Here is a 20,038-nt window from a genome sequence, read left to right as displayed (position 1 = left end):
GCTTTTGTAGTTTCCATTGAGAAATAGGGTGTAATTATGATAGGTCTACCTTTATATGTTACTTGACTTTTTCTGTTATATCTCTTTATTCTGTATATTTTGTTTTTTTATTATATGGTGAGAGGACTTTTTTTGATCCAGTTTATTTGGTGTTCTGTAAACTTCTTGTACCTGCATAGGGATACCCTTCTTTAGGTTGGAAAAGTTTTCTTCTATGATTTTGTTGAATATATTTTCTGTGCCTTTGAGATGGAGTTCTTTTCCTTCTACATCCCTATTATTAGGCTTTTTTTTTTCATGGTGTCCCAGATTTCTTGGATGCTTTGTGGTAAGAATGTGTTGAATTTAATGTTTTCTTTGACCACTGAATCAATTTCCTCTATAGTATCTTCAACACTTGAGATTCTCTCTTCCATTTCTTGTATTCCATTGCTTATACTTGCCTTTGTAGTTTTTGTTTGTTTACCCAGATTTTCAATATCCAGAATTCTCTTGGTTTGTATTTTTTTATTGCCTCTATTTCAGTCTTCAAGTCTTAAACTGTTTGCTTTACTTGTTTTTTCTTGGTTTTCTTTGAGGGATTTATTAATTTCTTCCAATTTTTTGTTTGTCTTTCCCCCCATTTCTTTAAGAGAGTTTTTCATTTCTTTTTTAAATGTCTCCATTATCTTCATAAAGTTATGTTTCAAATCATTTTCTTCTGCTTCTCCTGGCTTACGATGATCAAGTCTTCCTATTGTATGACCACTGGGTTCTAGTGTTATCAAGTTGCTTTTTAGGTTGTTGGAGGAATTCTTTCATTGGCGCCTACCCATCTTTTCTTTCAGTTGATGCTGGCCGGGTCTTTGCCTCTTGGTCCAATCCTTGCAGTGACTGTTTGACTGTTTGTGAATTTTTCTTGGTTTGCTCTGTACTGTCAATATCTGTGCCTCAGGGAGACACTTCTCAGCAGGAAGCTGGAAGCCAAGGCAGGTGGGGAGGGGCCTGGGGTTTTGCCCCACTATGGAGGGCTTAGAGAGTGGGGTGTCCCACCAGGTGGCTGGTCACTTGATGTGGGAGTGTCATATATCAATCTGTTGATTTCATTGGCTGAGCAATAAAGAAACTGCTTGGCTTAGCTTAGAGCATAGATGGGAGGAGGAAACAGAATAGAATTCTGGGCAGAAGAGGAAGTGAGGTCAGACTCTGCTCTGCTCCCGGAGAGACTCTACAGCTCTGCTCTGGAGCAGAGACGCCATGCTTGCCATGCTACACTCTCCCAGGATGGACGAAGGCTAGAATCTTCCTGGTAAGCGCACCTTGGGGTGCTTACACACATCATTAGAAATGGGCTAGTCCAGGTGCGAGAATTAGCCTGTAAGGGCTAGAGTTCAGGGGCCAAGCAGTTCTCAAATGAATACAGTTGGTGTGTTGTTATTTCGGGCATGAGCTAGCCAAGCGGCTGGGGTGTTGGGGACGCAGCCCCGCCGCTCTTATTTCAACAGTCACTCACCTCTTGGTTCTCTCTGTATTGTAGCAAGTTGTGTTTTAGTTCTAGGGTAGGCAATTTTGGATGTGGGATGAGGCTAGTAGCTTACAGGGTCTAGTGGATGGCAGTGGGTATTGGAGCAGCCTACCTGTAGGATGCTCTCCTGCTGGCTGGCTAGAGAAGCCAAGGCAGTTGGGGGAGGGACCCAAGGTTTTGCCTCACTATGGAGGTCCTAGAGAGTGGGCTTGTCCTGCTGGGTGACTGGTCACTCATCCCTTGGTCCTCTCTGTACTGTAGCAAGTTGTGTTTCAGAGTTCCACTGATGTTGCGGGAGGCTAGATGAGTTTGGGGGGGGAATGAGGCTAGTAGCTTACAGGGTCCCATGGAGGGGGGGTAAGTATTCAAAACTGTTACTTTTGCAATTCTGTTTGATCTGGCTTACTGTGTTGGTGAAAAAATCTGCCATCTCTGACTCTATTTCTTGGGTAGCAAAAGGTGGTATTCCATTCCTCCATATTTCAGAGAATTGCAACCAGTTATTCTGCCAGTGGGTCCCCAAGTCCCAGGCAGTGGCTCTCAACTCTATTTTCATACATGCTGTCCATTCTCAGGCCCTAGAAATCAGAATTCTTCTTCCACTCTGCCAAAATCATTCCTTTGCTGTGTCCACCTACATCCAATGGGTGTGTTTTCATGCCTTGACTCACTGAAACAATCTAGGTGATTCAATTCTGTTGATTATTTCTTCTCTCCTCCCAATGGCATTGTTTCTTGGAGTTCCTTCTTCTGTGTGGTCTCCCAGATAACAGACTCCTGGATCTTCTCACTCTACAGACATTGGTTGTGCCATTATCTTTAATTGAGGTAACCCGAATCTTCAAACTGTATTTCAAGTGTTAGCCTTCAAAATCCATTTGCTTTTAGGCAACTCAACACTATGCTCTTTGGGTATTCAAATTTATAATGGCTTAAATAAACTCTTTGTCTCAATGTTAGTGACAGAGAGTCTACCCATGATTCACCTTTTTTTCTTTTCCTGTTCTATAACTATATATGCTTTGTTTTATTTTCATCTTTCTTATTTTTTTCATTTTCCAATCTGGATTGTTATAATCTGTCTAGAAACTCACTCACAGGGCCCCAAGACATCTAAATACTATGATCTCACAGGAAGTGGGTAAGATTACTGTCAGTAATTATTGGTCTCAAATCATTTCCTTGAAATAGTTTGCCATTCATAAGGAATGAGAAAGAGTTTTAATGTCTTCAGCCCATTCACATGCCCTTTCTCTAGTAGGCATGCTGCTTCCGGTGACATTTTTTATAAATGAACAATAGGCAGTTGGTCTAACAGTGTCTCAAAGGGGGAGAATGTGGTTGTATGTCACCAGTATGAGCCCTTAATTTTTGTGCTGGATGACAGTAGTTTAGGAAGTCTTCTCTGACTGCAGAAAATACCTGCTGAACTGCAGGCAAACTCTCCCTGCTCAGGGACCCCAGGTCAGTTTAGGAAGAGGATGAATTTATCTTCTTCTAGAACACATGAACCTTAAGGGTATTATTAGGGTAGAAAAGGAATAAATGAAGACAGAAATTAAGATCTCTCACCATTCTTTGTATCTGATTTTACCAATATTTCTCTTTCGTGAATACCAAGAGTATCCAAGTACTGGCTTGTCAACAAGAGGTGTGTCAAAACTTTTATCCAACACCCAGACAAAATCTTATTATTGAATTCCCAGGCCCTTTTGTATTATTAACTTTTCTCATCCCTCTTGACCAAATAAGCAGCTGATGAAAACAACTTGTAGGAAGAAAGCTTGGTTTTTACTCAGGGTTTCTGAGGTTCCAGTCCCTGATTGCTGATATCTGTGCAGTTGGGTAGAAAAGCATAGTGCAGGAGGAATGTGGAAGCTTTTTTTTTTTATTTCATCTATGGACAAGAAGTAGAGCATAAGAGGAAAGGGCCAGGATAAGATAACCCTAAGGCTTCTCCCCAATAACCTAATTCCCCCACTTAACTCCCACCTCTTAAAGATTTTAGAGTATCCAAATAGTGCCACCATCTGGGGACTAAATATTTGAAACTTAAGTCTCCAGGAAGCATTTTATATTTAAACTCTAATACCTTCACATCAATTGGAAGTAGAAAACTGTGTAATTGATTCTTCTTTCTTCTTGGCCATGCTGGCCTTTCAGATAAACTGAACCTTTTCTATCACAGAGCATTCATTGGTGTACGCTGTTCCAGAAACTTTCTTCCTTCTATACAGCCTCCCAAGTTAGTAACTGTACATTCTTTCTTTTTAAAGGAATCACCTCTTTTTTATTTTATGTGTTTGAGTGTTTTGATTGTATGGATGTAAGTGCATCACATGCTTTCATGGCATCTGTGAAGGTCAGAAGAGTGTTCTGGATGTCTCAGAGCTGGAGTTGCTCATAGTCGTCAGTAACCATGTAGGTTAGGAACTGAGCCCTAGTCCCCTCTGTAAGAGCAGCACATGTTCCTAGTTATTGAGCTGTCTATTCAGCCGCACTCTGCGTTACCTGGGTTTCAAGATGCACCTCTCTTGTCCAGATACCGTGTGCATTCCACACTCAGGAATTTCCATTTTCCTATGGTCTCTTGAGTCATTTCTTTCCATCAATGTCACTGCCCCAGTTGATGGTGAAAAGTCATTTGGAGCACTACTTCACTGATGGCTATCTTCTCTTCGTGGACATGGGTTTTGTTCATTGCTTTATAACCTGTATGTCCCCAAATGAAGGAAATCCTCAGAAAGGAGTTTTGACATAGTGAGAGCAGATCGAGCTCAGCACTGTCTGCAAACATTTTGCTACTAAACCTCTCTCCCTGTGCATGCACATCTCCCTTCTGCCACACTGCAAGTGAGCTAGTTTGTCTCCCATAGTAATGCTAGAAAATTTGTGATATAGCCATGAATGGTTTTCTTCATAATCTCTTGAAATAAACAACAAGGTTTTATCTCAGTGCTTCTTGGGGTTTGCCTAATGTCTTAGTATACAATTCTAACACACAGCTGTCACCTTGACACTTTTCTTCAGTGTATTTTTAACCATTCTTCTTTGGTGAATGCTCTATGAAGTGTATTATCCTTTAAGTTAATTTTGATCCAGATTTTAAATATCTGGTGTTTACCTTTATGGAACCATTCAATGTTTGTTTTTTTTTTCATATGAAACTAATAGTTTTGAGGCTTTACTTTTAAATATCCACACTGTTAAATTTTTTCTAGGTTCATGTAGCACACAAGGCAAAGCTGAGATACGATTACTGTTATTGTTTCCATTTTACAAACGAAGGTGCTGAGACTGGTAGTGTCGTTTAACTAAACCAGTGGGAATGATGGTTGCTAGAGTAGATTTTAATTCCAAATCCAACATTTATTTTGTATGTGAATTTTTCACACTTGAACAGTGCCAAGAAGATTCATTTCTAACATGTCGTCAGCTTGTGTAATTGTGACAATTCATCAAGATCAAAAATTATGTCTCTGCTTAGACCCTTTTCTGTCTCCTTAAATAAAAAAAAAAACAGAATATTTAAAATGTGATCATGTCACTCCTCATTCTTCATCCACTCGTTCCCAACATTATATGCCTAAGTGGAAACTCAAAAGCCATTGAGTGTCCTGGAGGAGACACCAGGATGAAGCAGGGGCTGGCAGCTGCTGAGACTGCCTCACTAGTGTTTGGCATGACTGTAAATTCTTTCTTTCTTCCTCCTGATGACAAGCTGATCAACTAGGCTTTGGAAAAACTTGCAGCAGAACATGAACTGCTTTATTATTTATGCTTTTATGGGAAGCTCCTTCCAATAGAAAAGGTTTAGAGATGAAAGGAAAGCATTAATAATCAAAACAACATTGATAGAAGGATCAAATGCTATTTTGTTTGGCTTGCAAGACTCTTTTTTATTCATTTTGTGCAACTTACCAGGTCTTGTTGGTGGAAGGTAAGTTCAAGGCCTAGCTTCATGTGTAGTTCAAGGCTGGAATGATTTTTGGTCCTTGGGGATACGGGAAATTCTTTGGTCAAGAGAAGGAAGTATAGGGGCTGGAGAGATGGCTCAGTGGTTAAGAGCATTGCCTGCTCTTCCAAAGGTCCTGAGTTCAATTCCCAGCAACCACATGGTGGCTCACAACCGTCTGTAATGAGGTCTGGTGTCCTCTTCTGGCCTGCAGACATACACACGGACAGAATATTGTATACATAATAAATAAATAAATAAATATAAAAAAAGAGAAGGAAGTATAGACTGAAGAAGGTTAGTTCCCCACCGTCTCTGTGGGAGAGATCCTTTGCTATCTATGCTGTTTACCCTTGAAGCATTTCTTAGGATCTGAGATTACTCTGACTAAGAATAGGTAAAACCTTTTCCAGTTATACTGCAATGATGCAAGGAAACTTACTATTGGGCAGTAGCCATTGATGTTCATAGTTCCAGGGATTGTTCAGAAATCCATGACATAAATTCAGGGGTTGGTGTGAGAATCCTAAGGTCACAATGGAGAAGCTCAAAAGTACAAATGTGAAATCAGAGGAGTTTTAAGATGAGAAGATTTTCTCATTATAAACATTTTCCCACAATGATATTTCTCAATTTGCCAACCACGTGGACACATAATTTATGTGAACTTCCTGACATGGAGTGTAAAAGTAGAGAATGGTACATGACTTTCAACCCATATTGAATTCACTACAATCAATTGAAATCATTCCAAATCAATACTAGAGTTATTAAAAGCCTCCAGTAGTACAATATAAATGCCCTTTGACCAAAGAATGGATAAGGAAAATGTGGTATATTTACACAATGGAGTACTACACAGCAGAAAAAATAACAACATCTTGAATTTTGCAGGCAAATGGTTGGAGCTAGAAAACATCATTTTGAGTGAGGTAACCCAGACACAGAAAGAAAATTATCATATGTACTCACTCATAGTTGGTTTTTAAACATAAAGAAAGAAAACTAGCCCACAAATCACAATCCCTGAGAACCTAGACAACAATCAGGACTCTAAGAAAAGCATACATGGATTTAATCTACATGGGAAGTAGAAAAAAAAGATCTCCTGAGAAAATTGGAAGCATGGGGACCTTCAGGGAGGGTTGAAGGGGAGGGGAGAAGCAGAGAAAAATGTAGAACTCAATAAAAATCAATAAAAAATGAAAAAAGAAAGAATTAGGAAGATCTTCAGAATATTTTGGGTCTAGAGTTCCAAAGTTTAAGTTAATTACTCTCAACAGAGCAATTTTGTATGGAAGGCAAACAAACACACAATTTGTGATATTTGGCAGAACATTACTTAACTCTCATGGCTAAGGACAGCCATCTCCCGTGCCTCACACACACACCATCCCTAGGTCAACACCTGGATCTCTCTTAGGAAATCGAGAATTGTGCTATTATTCTAGAAGGAAAACAATACTTTCTGTTGTCCTCAAGTTCTCCAGTGGGCAGATGTTGATCTGCAGTACTAGCCAGAAGTTGGTAAGAGGAAGAAAACAGAAGAATAAGGAATTTCAAGGCTGCATAATCTGTCAAGGGATCTGTCCTTTTATTCTTGTTAACCTGACTGTTTGAGGGATGCCCAAAAACCTAGGAAGACAGATCTCTGGGGGTGTCATTTCAGCTAGACAATTTCAGGGATGATCACATAACAAGGACTCTGGCCTGCTAGTGATTTCTTCCACTGAAGGATTCAGTGTTTGAGTGGACTATTATGACAGTGGGAATTAGGTGGGGAGGGTTGCTGGGTGGTTCACTTGAAAGGTATATTTGGCCCTGCCTCTTTCTTGTTACTCTTTGCTTACTGACTGCCATGATGTAAATATGTTTTCTTTGCCCTGCCCTTCCTCCATGATATTTCTGCTTTCCACAGGCTTAAAAGCAGTTGGTCATGGACTGAAACCATAAGCCAAAGTAAACCTTTCTTTCATTAAGTTGTTTCTTTTAGGTACTTGTCATAGTGACAAAAGCCACAAACAAAATAAATATTTCCATGTGATCATCAGACACCTTCCTACACACTCCCTAGTTAATGCCCCTCCCCCTCTGTCTGTGTATGTATGATATGTTTACAAATGTATGCATTTTCTATAGCAAAGATGCAAGATGTTTTTCTGCTTTGGAGAAGGCCAAGGTTTTATATTTTTGTTGGAACCCACTTATAAATTAGGTTTTTGGAATATTACTAAACAATTAGTATGTAACAAATATTAATTGATATATACCAAAAATTTTATAAATATTTGGAAGGAAAGAGAAACTTGGAGAGAAAAGTGGGAGAAAAGAGAGAAGAGAATGATGAAGGGAGGGTGTGCAGTCTTAAGTCACCTTACATAAGATAAATTTACCTGAGAGGAACCTCAGTTAGGAAAGAAGGAAGAGAGGAAAGATAAACTCACAGCTCATGGGAACATTTTTTTGTTTAAATATACTAAGCACTATTAGTATAGGCCTATTTCTAGTGTCAACAATGGTTCTTGTGACCAAGGAAGACTTTTGTTCTCTTCAACATTGCTAGGATTTTTAAATGAGTGCTTTTGTATTAGTTTTCCTAAGTAAGCATGCATCTAAACTCTATGAGTTCAGTGTGGCTGTCTGTATATTCTAGTCCCCTGGAACACCCTTTAAAATGAAATGCCAGGGTTTACTTTGATACTCCACAGGCTGTCAGGAGAACTTGCTAGAAAACTGGTCTAAATGAAGCATACTGAGAACAAACATAGTAAGCCCTGTTAATGGTCTACACCATGTGAAACCATCCACTGATCACAGAGCACAAATGAGGATAAGCGTACTGAGCCATGTTCATAGTCTGTACCACATGAAGCCATCCAAAGATCAATAACAGAAGTACATATGAGGACAAACCTACTGAGCCATGTTCAGGGTCTGTAACACATGAAGCTGTCCACAGATCACAGAACTCAGATGAGGACAAACCTACTGAGCCATGTTCAGGGTCTGTAACACATGAAGCTATTCACAGATCACAGAAGTACAGATGGTGTGTATACATTTTACATAAGCCTTAATATCTTGTTATTATATCTGAGATATGAGACGTTTCCTTTCCATGGATGAATGGGATTCCTAGTTACAATGCCATATATTTAAGAAGGCTGTACTTAGATAAAAGAAATGTACTTACTTTATGAATAATTTGAAATCCGACAAATGAAGAGAATCAATATAAAATAAAGTCAACACCATCTTTCCTGAAATTTTAAGGAATAGATTTGTTATTGAACCAAGTGTTTTTTTTTTCTTTTTTTAATTTTTATTGAGTTCTACATTTTTCTCTCCTTCCCTTCCTGCTTCTCCCCTCCCCTTCAGCACTCTCCCAATGTTCCCATGCTCCCAATTTACTCAGGAAATCTTGTATTTTTTCTACTACCCATGTGGATAAGATCCATGTATGTCGCTTTATAGTCCTCATTGTTATATAGGTTCACTGGGATTTGTGGGCTGATTTTCTTTACTTTATGTTTAAAAACCACTCATGAGTGTGTACATGTGATAATTGTCTTTCTGGGTCTGGGTTATCTCACTCAAAATGATGTTTTCTAGCTCCATCCATTTTTCCTGCAAATTTCAAGATGTTGCTATTTTTTTTCTGCAGTGTAATTCCCTATTGTGTACATGTACTACATTTTCCTTATCCATTCTTCAGTCAAGGGGCATTTAGGTTGTTTCCAGGTTCTGTCTATGACAAACAATTCTTCTGTGAACATAGTTGAGCACATGTTCTTGTGGTACAGTTGAGCATCCTTTGGATATATACCCAAAAGTGGTATTACTGGGTCTTGAGGAAGGTTGTTTTCTAATTTTCTGAGAAATTGCCATACTGATAACCAAAGGGACGGTATCAGCTTGCACTCCCACCAGTAATGCAGGAGTGTTCCCTTTACCCCACAACCTCTCCACCATAGTTGTCATCAGTGATTTTTTTTCCATTTGATATTCTTTGCTTCTTTGTCAAAAATCAGGTGTTTGAAGGTGTGTGGATTAATATCTGGGTTTTTGATTCAGTTCTATTGGTCCTCCTGTCTCTTTTTATCCCAATACCAGACTGTTTTTAGTACTGTAGCTCTGTAGTAGAGTTTGAAGTCAGGGATTGTGATGGCTCTTTTATTGTACAGGATTGCTTTGGCTATCCTGGGTTTTTTGTTTTTCCATATGAAGTTGAGTACCATTCTTTCAAGGTCTTTGAAGAATTTTGATGGGATTTTGATGGACATTGAATTGAATCTGTAGATTATTTTTGGTAAGATTGCCATTTTTATTATGTTAATTATACCTACCTGGTGTCTTCTTCAACTTCTTTCTTCAAATATTTAAAGTTCTTGTCATACAAGTCTTCCACTTGTTTGGTTAGAGTTACTCCAACGTATTTTACGCTATTTGTGGCTATTGTGAAGGTTGATGTTTCACTAATTTCTTTCTCAGTCCACTTATCATCTGAGTACAGGAGGGCTACTGATTTCTTTTTTTTTTTTTTAGTTAATCTTGTATTCTACTACATTACTGAAAGTATTTATGAGTTGTAGAAGTTCCTTGGTAGAATTTTTGGTGTCATTTATGTAAACTATCATGTTATCAGCAAATAGTGAGAGTTTGACTTCTTTTCTGATTTGTATCCCCTTCATCTCCATTTGATGTCTTATTGTTTTAGCTAGGACCTCATAACTATATTGAATAGATATGGAGAGAGTGGACAACCTTGTCTTGTTCCTTATTTCAGTGGGATTGCTGTGAGTTTCTCTCCATTTAGTCTGATGTGGGCTGTTGGCCTGCTGTATATTGCCTTTATGATGTTTAGGTATGTTCCTTGTATCCCTGCTCTCCCCAAGACCTTTATCAAGAAGGGATGTTGTATTTTGTTGAAAGCTCTTTCAGCATCTAATGAGATGATCAGGTGGTTTTTATTTTCCAGTTTGTTTATATAGTGGATTACATTGACACATATTCATATGTTGAACCATTCCTGCATCTTTAAGATGAAGCCAACTTGATCAGGGTGGATGATGGTTCTGATATGTTCTTGGATTCAATTTGCCTATATTTTATTTAGTATTTTTGCATCAATGTTCATAAGTGAGATCGGTCTGTAATTCTCTTTCTTTGTAATGTCTTTATGTGGTTTGGGTATCAGGGTAGTTGTAGCCTTAAAAAGAGTTTGGCAGTTTGAACCAAGTGTTTTAAAGATTTTGAGAGTAACCTTTCTGCCTGTAGTTGTGGCTGAGAAAGCCTCACTGAAGACTCTCATTTCCCTGCCATCATGTCCAAATCTCTCAAGGAGCCAGAAAAGCTGTGGAAGCTCTTCTTCGGAGGGTTGAACTTTGAAATAACTGACAAGAATCTGAGGAGCCATTTTGGAGCAATGGGAAACACTCACAGACTCTGTGGTTGTGAGAGATCCAAATACTAAGCAACCCAGGGGCTTTGGGTTTGATATATATTCTACTGTTGAGCAAGTGGATGCCGCTATGAATGCAAGACCCCATAAGGTGGATGGAAGAGTTGTGGAATCTAAGAGCACCGTGTCAAGAGAGGAATCTCAGAGACCAGGTACCCACTTAACTGTGAAAAAGATCTTTGTTGGTGGTGTTAAAGTAGACACTGGAGAACATAACCTGAAAGATTATTTTGATCACTATGAAAAAATGACATTATTGAAGTCATGACTGACAGAGGCAGTGGAGAAAAGAGGTTTTGCTTTTGTCACCATTGATGACCATGACTTTGTAGACAAGACTATTATTCAGAAATACCATATTGTGAATGCCCACAACTGTGAAGTAAGAAAAGCCTTATCAAAGCAAGAGCTGGCTAGTGCTTCATCCAGCCAAAGAGGTAGAACTGGTTCCAGAAGCTTTGGGTGTGGTTGTGGAGGCAGTTTTGGCAGCAATGACAATTTTAGTAGACAGAGAAACTTCAGTGGTTATGGTGGCTTCAGTGGCATCTGTGGTGGTGGTGGCAGTGGGGATGACTATAATGGATTTGGAACAATGGAAACAACTTTGGAGGTGGTGGAAGCTACAAAGATTTTGGCAATTACAATAATCAGTCTTCAAATGTTGGACCATAGGGCTGAAACTCTGGCCTCTGGTGGTGGAGAGCAGTATTTTGCTAAACCATGAAACCAAGGAGGCTATAGCGGTTCCGGCAGAAGCAGCAGCTATGGCAGTGGCAGGAGGTTCTAATTACTGCCAGGATACACAGCTCAGCAGGAGAGGAAAGCCAGAGAAGTGACAGGGAAGCTACAGATTAACAGGTTTGTGAACTCAGCCAAGCACAGTGGTGCGTGGCTACAAAGAAGACATGTTTTAGACGATCCTCAAGTGTATGGACAGAAAATGTCCAGGACTGTATTTGTAGTTAATTGTATAACATGTTATTTTAGTTTCTGTTCGTCGGGAAGTGTAAAGCATTCTAACACAGGGTTTTACTTTCGGTCTTTTTCTCACCCATGCTGTTGATTGTTAAAGTCTGATCATGATGCTGAATAAATGTGTCTTTTTAAAAGAGAAAGATTTTGAGCGTCTTGCGAGTGAATTAACACTTGGCTTTACAATGTTTGTGTTGGCCTATGGTGACTTGAGCATGCTTCCCTTCTTCAAGACACCGAAAAAATCATAGTGATACAGTTGTATGCGAAGCAGCAAATAGTGTATCAGTTACGGTTGCCTGACAGGATTTATTTGTGAGCCTTGGACAATTGGTTAGTTTTTTACCCTATATGATGATATCTCCTTTCAAAACTCAGGGAAAAGGTGCTCATTCTTCTGGAATTGTATTAAACTGTGTAAGAACTCTCTCTGTTCTCCAAAGATTAACACCTGGGGAAAGATTATCAAGAAGTTAGACATTGACCAGCACATTCACTGGTGTTCAGGAGAAAGGCAAACAAGGGAAGCGTGGAATCAGCAGCTTTCCCTACAGATGAGCAGTGCCTGCAGATGGAAAAGAAACCAATCAGGTTTCTCTAATTCAATGGCATAGCCCAAAGAATGGGAAGGACCCTTGTGCCCTATGCAGGTGTCCGGTCAGTTGCATTTGACCTGGTCTGAAAATATGCTTGACTACTGAGACCCCAAGAACAATGGCAATGGGTTTTTGATCCTACTGCACCTATTGGTTTTGTGGGAGCCTAGGCAGTTTGGATGCTCACCTTACTAGACCTGGATGGAGGTGGGTGGTCCTTGGACTTCCCACAGGGCAGGGAACCCTGATTGCTCTTTGGGCTGTCGAGGGAGGGGGACTTGATTGGGGGAGGGGGAGGGAAAGGGGAGGCGGCGGTGGGGAAGAGACAGAAATCTTTAATTAATTAATAAAGAAATAAATAAATTACAAAAAAGGAAAATATGCTTGATAAAATATGAGCTCGGGCCTGGGGAAGCAACTTAGTGAAGCGTGTGCTATACACACAGGAAGACCTAGCTCAATCCTTAGTACCTACGGTCAAGGTGACATAGTGGCACAAGCTCGTTGACACAGCACTGGAGAAGCGCAGACCGGCAGATCCCCAGGGCCCGCTGACCATCTAACTTAGCTTAATTGGTGAACCCCAGGCCAACAGGAAACTGACTCATAAAACCAAATTGATGGAGCCTGATGAACAATACCTGAGATTGTCGCACACCATTACAGAAATGTGTCCCTACGTACACATGAACATGTGCCCCCTTCCACAAATACAACAATGAAAAATAAATAAGAACCCTAGATGCTGGACTGCCTTTCACTCAAAGCCATATGCTCTCTCTGTTTTGTTATGCCCAGGTGAAGTTTACTCTCGTCAGACTCCACGAGCAGCACTCAAGTACGACAGGGACTTGTAATTATTTTGGGGACACTTTTGGCAAACATTCCACTTTTGCTGAGACAGTTGAGGTACTTAAGGCAGTGGAATAACCTCTTTAATTATTTGGATGGCTGGTTTCCTTCCCTGCTTCAATCAATTTGTTTGTTCATAGATGCAGTAAGTTTCCCAAATTCATGTTCATGCGACAAGCCCCATGCAGTCGCTTGTCAGAGGTTACTAAGAGCACATGGATAAATGATTCTTCAACATTCAGTGAGCATGGCTGGAGATAAGAAATTAGAAATAAAGATTTATTTTCATCCATTTTTCTCCTTGCATATGGTATTTTTCTTCTTTTGAGTAACTGAATATTTAAAGTAATATTTACTGCTGGTATTCTTGTACTGACAGTGACTCATTTTTTTCCCCTGAAAATCATTTCATACTAAGTTGTCAACACTTTCAACTAATAAAATGTTTAACAAAATCCTCTATGCTTTCAGATTCTGAATTAGACAATACTGATTGTGATGACACAATATGATCATTACAAGACCAGAGAAAATGCTCAATGTTCATGTATTTTGCTGGAAAGTGATGTCTCCAACCTTTACTGCACAATGTTTACTAGAAAAGCAAATTACTGGTTCCAAGAAGCATGCTTCTCTATCCATTTCTGAAAAGTTGTACTGAAAATGTCAAAGATACCAGCCTGTATTTAGAGACATGCCCTTACTAGTTCAAGGAAGCCTGCCACTAAAAATTATAAATACAAAAACAAGACATTTGGATGAGAAAAGATTCATGCTAAATTGGATGTGATTGTGAAATGTAAATCAATATATTAAATGTTATTATTTGAGTCAGGCTTCAGAAATGAAATTCACTGCTTGGCCCACTGTACAATAAATCTAGACTTCCATCAGATCTTATCAGGGTTTCCTCAGGGGACAGGATGGGGAAAAAACAAATGGACAAAGGGAGATGCATAGACTGAAATTCTAGGTTCCAATTCTTCCCCTTTAAACGATGTATTATTGGGGCTGGAGATATGATTCAGTAGTGAAGAATGCATATTGATCTTTCTGAGGACCCATGTTTGGTTCCCAGTATTTCCATCAGGGGGCTCACAACTCCCCAATAGCCACACAGAAGGATGTGCATGCACATATAATTAAGAGTTAAATAAATCTTTAAAAATATTATTGGGGCTGGAAAGACAGACCAGGAGTTAAGAACAGTGGCTGCTCATCCAGAGGGGCTGGCTTCACTTCCTAGTACCCACATAGTGGCTCACAACCATCTATAACTCCAGTTCAAGAGGATCTGACGTCTCCTTTGGCCTACATGGGCACTGTGTGCATGCAACGCACAGACATGCATGCAAGCAAAACACCCATACACATAGATAATAAAAAATAACTATTATTACCCTATATAGTATTCTGATTAGTTCCATATATATGTTTTTAAATGACTAAAAATACTGTCTTTACACAGAGGTTCTGGAATAGCTGTTTTCTTTTTAAATCTTACATAGACAGCAAACTTAGACTCATTTACTTGACTTATGAGATTGGAAAATCATAATTGGTCCTACCTTTTAGTATTTTTATGTTAATTTTATACAAACCTCAATTTACTGCAGCATTAAGGAGTCAATGCTAGCATTATTTTTTATACAATATATTAAAAGTAAAATACCAAAGTTCACTGACTTTGAAAAAAATCAGGATCAACCATTAGTTTTGTTAGCCAGTGAGTTTTTTGTTTGTTTGCTTTTTCTTTTTTAATTTATTTAAAAACAAAAAAAACCCTTTTTCTTTTTCATTTTACATACCAATCCTAGTTCCTACTCCCTTCCCTATTCCCATCCCTCCATCTCCCCCAATGCACTCCTCAGAGAGGATAAGGCACATTGCTTTGAGGATGGACCAAGGCCCTCTCTACTATATCTGGGCTGAGCAAGGTATCCCTCCAAAGAGAATGGGTTCCAAAAAGCCAGTACAAGCAGAAGGGATAAATCCTTGTCCCACTGCCAGTGACCCTGCAGTCTGCCCCAGACATGCAACTGTTAAGTAGCCCTGATGTCCTGGAACTAGCTCCATAGACCAGGCTGGCCTTAAACTCACAGAAATCTGCCAGGCTCTGCCTCCTGAGTGCTGGGATTAAAGGCGTGAGTCACCACTCCCTGGTATTGTTTTGTATCTGTGATAAGCAACTACAAAGGACAAGATTTGTTGTAGATTATGGTTCCAGAAGTTTACATACACTGTGAGATGGTGACATTTCTTTTAGGTTGGTGGTGAGGCAGAAATATAATGGTGGAAGTGATCCAAACACTGCTCACTTCTTAGAAGTCTGGAAGCAGAGATATTTGAGATGTGTGTCCAAGTGACAAGATGTCCCCTCAATGCACATCTCCAGTGACCCACTTCTAAAAAATTCCTTAAATCTCCAGGTGATCTCGAGCTATGAACTCAGTGGATCAATCCATTGGTGGAAAATAGAAGCTGGTGCCCTTGTTATCTACAACTTTTCAGTGGTGTCAAATGGAGAAGAAGCCTTTGACACATGAGTCTTTGGATGGATTCTTCCTGAGCAACTATACTATGCCAGGAAGTTTATTCCTTAGACAAATTGAAGATAGTAGTGTAAGAAGGGAGAGATAAAGCCCTGTTAGCTGAAGCCAAAGGAGAAATTAGGAAAACTCATAAACCTTATAATGAAGAGGCCTTTGCATCTGGTGGCATATAAATTAATATCAGAACTTTCCATGATTATCTAATGTTTCTCTGAATCTGTCCACGGCCAACCTTTCAAATAATTTTACATCATACCTTTCCTTCACTTCCCTTTCATTGCTTATCTCTTTAGATATAATCTTTAGTCTGCTCATCAATCCACAAAAAATATTCTTTTGCCGGTATAAATCATTAATTTTAAGTTCACCCAATATTGTTGACATATGTCCTCATCATTTTTGAGCTCTCAGCAACACGAGACATGGTGATCATTACTTGATTTTAGAACAGTGCTTTGGGGTCCTATGAGATTACATTTGTAGCATTTTGCTTTGTCTGTGGTTATCCTTCTACCTTACTTTCAAATGTTAACATTTGTTATGGCTAGAATGTGGGCCTTCTGTTCTTTATCTATATTATATCCAGCCCCTTGACTGGATTACATATATATATACTGACAATCTCAGTTACTTCAAATTACCTATCTGATGTCTTCCAACACGTGACTACTTGACTTCCTTCATTTTCTCCCTTTCACCAAATCTGCTTTTATTCTACTTTATCCGTTATAGCAAAACACATTATTATCACTCAGATTTCCCAAACTAAAGCTTAGGAATTATTCTTTAAAAAGTATTTCTACCTATAATCTAACTTCCTGTTATTTATTTGAAGTGTATATGTGTTTTTGTCTAAGTTTGTGTGCATCATATGCATGTAGGAGCACTCAAAAGGCCAGAAAAGAGTACTATATAACCTGAATCTCTAGCTACAGGCATCTGTGGGTCACCATGCAGATACTAGGTGTTGAACCCAGGTCATCTGAAAAGGCACTATGTGGTCTTAACCACTGAACCAACTCTCCAGCTCTAATCATTCTTATTTTTGTCTTCTTCTTTACTCATACATTAGAAATGCCTAAGTTGCCTCATCAAAGCAAAATAAATCAAACACTGCTCCTCACAGAACAAGAACAATATACCCTAAGTTTTTTTCATTTCCTGTCTTTAGTATCAGCTTACATTTAATCACTTCTTTATCTCATAAGGACTTTATGCTGATCATTCTTCTTCTTCTGTAGCTTTCTTTCCATCTATTCAATTTCACATTTTGCCAGAATGGTATTTCTGGATTTCAAATAAGTATTTAAATAAAAGAATGTAAATTAAAATTGCACTTGAAAATCTGTGCACTGTGACTGAAATTATTACAATCCCAAAATTTTACAGCACACACTGTTGCCTGAACTGTGAAGAAACAGGCACTCAAATGCACCTACTGGTGTGCAAGGCAACGCCGGAATTAGAGAGGATTTGGTTGCATCTATTTAAATTACGGATGCATTTACCACTTGACCTAGCAATTCCACTTCTGGGAATTTATCCTACAAATATGACTGTGTACGTGCAAAACGGAGAATATAAAAGATTACTCATCATAGCAGTGTTTGTAATGAGAGGAGACTGGAAATTACCTATGTTCCTTTTGAATGTGTCTGGAAATTGTCCAGTAATAGGAGATTGCTGAAAATCAATGGTGCATCTGCATAATGGAGCATTGCATCAGTAGGTAAGGACGGAGAAGCCTGGTATCCAGCGCTGAGAAAGTCATCCAGAATAGACTGCTAAATAAAAACAGAAAGATATGAAATGTGTCTATGGTACAATACTGTTTAAGAGAGTGGATTATAGTCTGGCATGTTGGTTTGTGTCTATAATCCCAGCACTCAAGAGGTGAGGCGGAAGGTTATCTAGCTCAAACCCAGCCTGGGCTACATGATGAGATCCTATCTCTAAAAACAAAAACAAACATTGCTTGGGGATATAGATCAGTTTTTGCCTTGAGTAAATAAGTCTCAGGCTTTGATATTTAGTATCACAACCAACAAAACATGATGCAGGTATATAAACTTATATTTGCTTATATAAATTCTGAAAGAATTATATAGACAGCTTATAATCACATCTGGTAGGTGGGTAGGATACGTGAGACAAAGCAGGGTCTATCACTAAGTGATTTTTTTTTGTTGGCTTTATTTGTGAACTATGCAAACCTCTTCCTTAGTTAGAAATAAAACAAAATAAAAATCATGTGTGTTTGCTGTGGGAGACTGCTGGTCTAACTTCAAATCTCTGTGTGCTGTGTGGAGGGGTTTCTGTGTGCATACGTTTTTGCATGTTAGTATTTATGTATCCACATATATGCATGCTTGTATGTATATCAAAGAACATTATTAGGCTATCATTGCTACGTCTGTTGTTTTCAAAAGTCCAGCAAAGATTTCCACACCCATTATTTTGGGTGAATAGATGTTTTGTGAAAATATGGAGTGGGGGTAAACAATGTGGGGAAAATTCTGTGGTTCTAGTGCCCCGATGGGTAATCTAGCCAGCATATGTAGGTCAGTGAGATGACCAGAAACAATGAATTTGGGTGAAGTGGGTTGTAAACTACAAGCATCCATGCACCCTGTGAAGTCACAGAACTCTCCAACATACAGAAGAAGGGGTTTAAAAACTTTATAAAAGATCTTTGAGTGGTTAGTTATTCCCAGTTAACACAAAGCTTACAAAATTCTCTTTGTACACCGTGGTCCTATAGAATCTATAAGCCTAAACAGCTATTTGTTATTAAAATGATGTGTTTGATGTCACATTTCCAGACATCTATTCCAAGTGCTTTGTTCATATTTACCACCATTTCCTCCTCTTGCTTCTTTCTCTTACATCCAACTGGTCTCCTTCACCGACACAAATATGAGAGAACGTATGTGATACCTCTTTCTGAGTCTAACTTATTTCATCTAATATAATAGTATAGTATAATCGTTTTTTTCTGTAAATGACATAATTTTCATCTTCTTTATTTACTCTATTGTGTATACAGACCACGTTTTCTTTACTCATCCCTTTGTTGATAAACGTCCATGCTGACAGCATGTCTGAGCATTGTGAATTGTGGCACGCTGAAGGGAATGTGCATTATCTCTGTAGCCTGCAGACTTAGATTCTTCCTTGAGGCACACACCCAGGGGTAGTACAGCTGAATTGGGATACTTCTAGCTTCCTTGAGGCACACACTCAGGGGTAGTACAGCTGAATTGGGATACTTCTAGCTTCCTTGAGGCACACACCCAGGGGCAGGAGAGATGAATCATGATACTTCTAGCTTTAGTTTCTTAGGGAACTTCAAACTGATTTCTATATTGGTCACACTAATTTCCAGTTCCTCTAGCATGAATAAAAGCATCCCAGACACCCCTCCTCCATATTCTGGCAGCATTTGTTTTTTCTCTCCTGATGATAGTCGTTCTGTTCTGTGGGGAGATGGAATTTCAATGACATTTTGATTTGCACTTCTCTGATGGATAGTGATGGTGAACATTTTTCATGCACATAACGACCATTTCCATTTCTTCTTTTGTGAGTCATCTGTTCAATTCATTTGCCCATGTATTGATTGATTTGATTTTACCGCCCATTTTTTATATACAGACGTGACACAGAAAGGAAAATTGTGGAGCTTTGTAACTGCAGTTTTGAATATTAGATTTAGGAAACAAGAAAAGGTGAAATTTAAATGTTAGAATGAAATGCATTATAATTTCTGAAAACCTGGATGTCATTAAAAGTACCTTAAGACTGAGTATCCTCAAGATCAACTCGAAAAAATTAGTTGCTTCCTATACACTAAGGATAAAGAAACAGAGAGGGAAATCAGAGAAGCATCACCTTTCACGATAGCCACAAAGAGCATAAAATATCTTGGGGTAACCCTGACCAAGGAAGTGAAAGATCTATTTGACAAGAACTTTAAGACTTTGAAGAACGAAATAGAAGAAGACACCAGAAAATGGAAGGATCTCCCTTGCTCTTGGATTGGGAGGATCAACATAGTAAAAATGGCAATTCTTCCAAAAGCAATATATAGATTCAATGCAATCCCCATCAAAATCCCATCAAAATTCTTCACAGATCTGGAGAAGA

The 20,038-nt window shown here is 38.9% G+C and overlaps 1 pseudogene; it reads left to right on the top strand.

Moving 5' to 3' along the window:
* The first annotated feature begins 10,782 nt into the window (after positions 1–10,782).
* Positions 10,783–11,707, top strand: LOC126507849 (heterogeneous nuclear ribonucleoprotein A1-like; annotated as a pseudogene).
* Positions 11,708–20,038: the final 8,331 nt, after the last annotated feature.

Source organism: Alexandromys fortis, unplaced genomic scaffold, assembly GCF_014885135.2.
Source record: "Alexandromys fortis isolate MF-2015 unplaced genomic scaffold, M_Fortis_MF-2015_v1.1 scaffold_54, whole genome shotgun sequence".
Classification (NCBI taxonomy): domain Eukaryota; kingdom Metazoa; phylum Chordata; class Mammalia; order Rodentia; family Cricetidae; genus Alexandromys; species Alexandromys fortis.
This window is presented reverse-complemented; position numbering and strand designations above follow the sequence as displayed.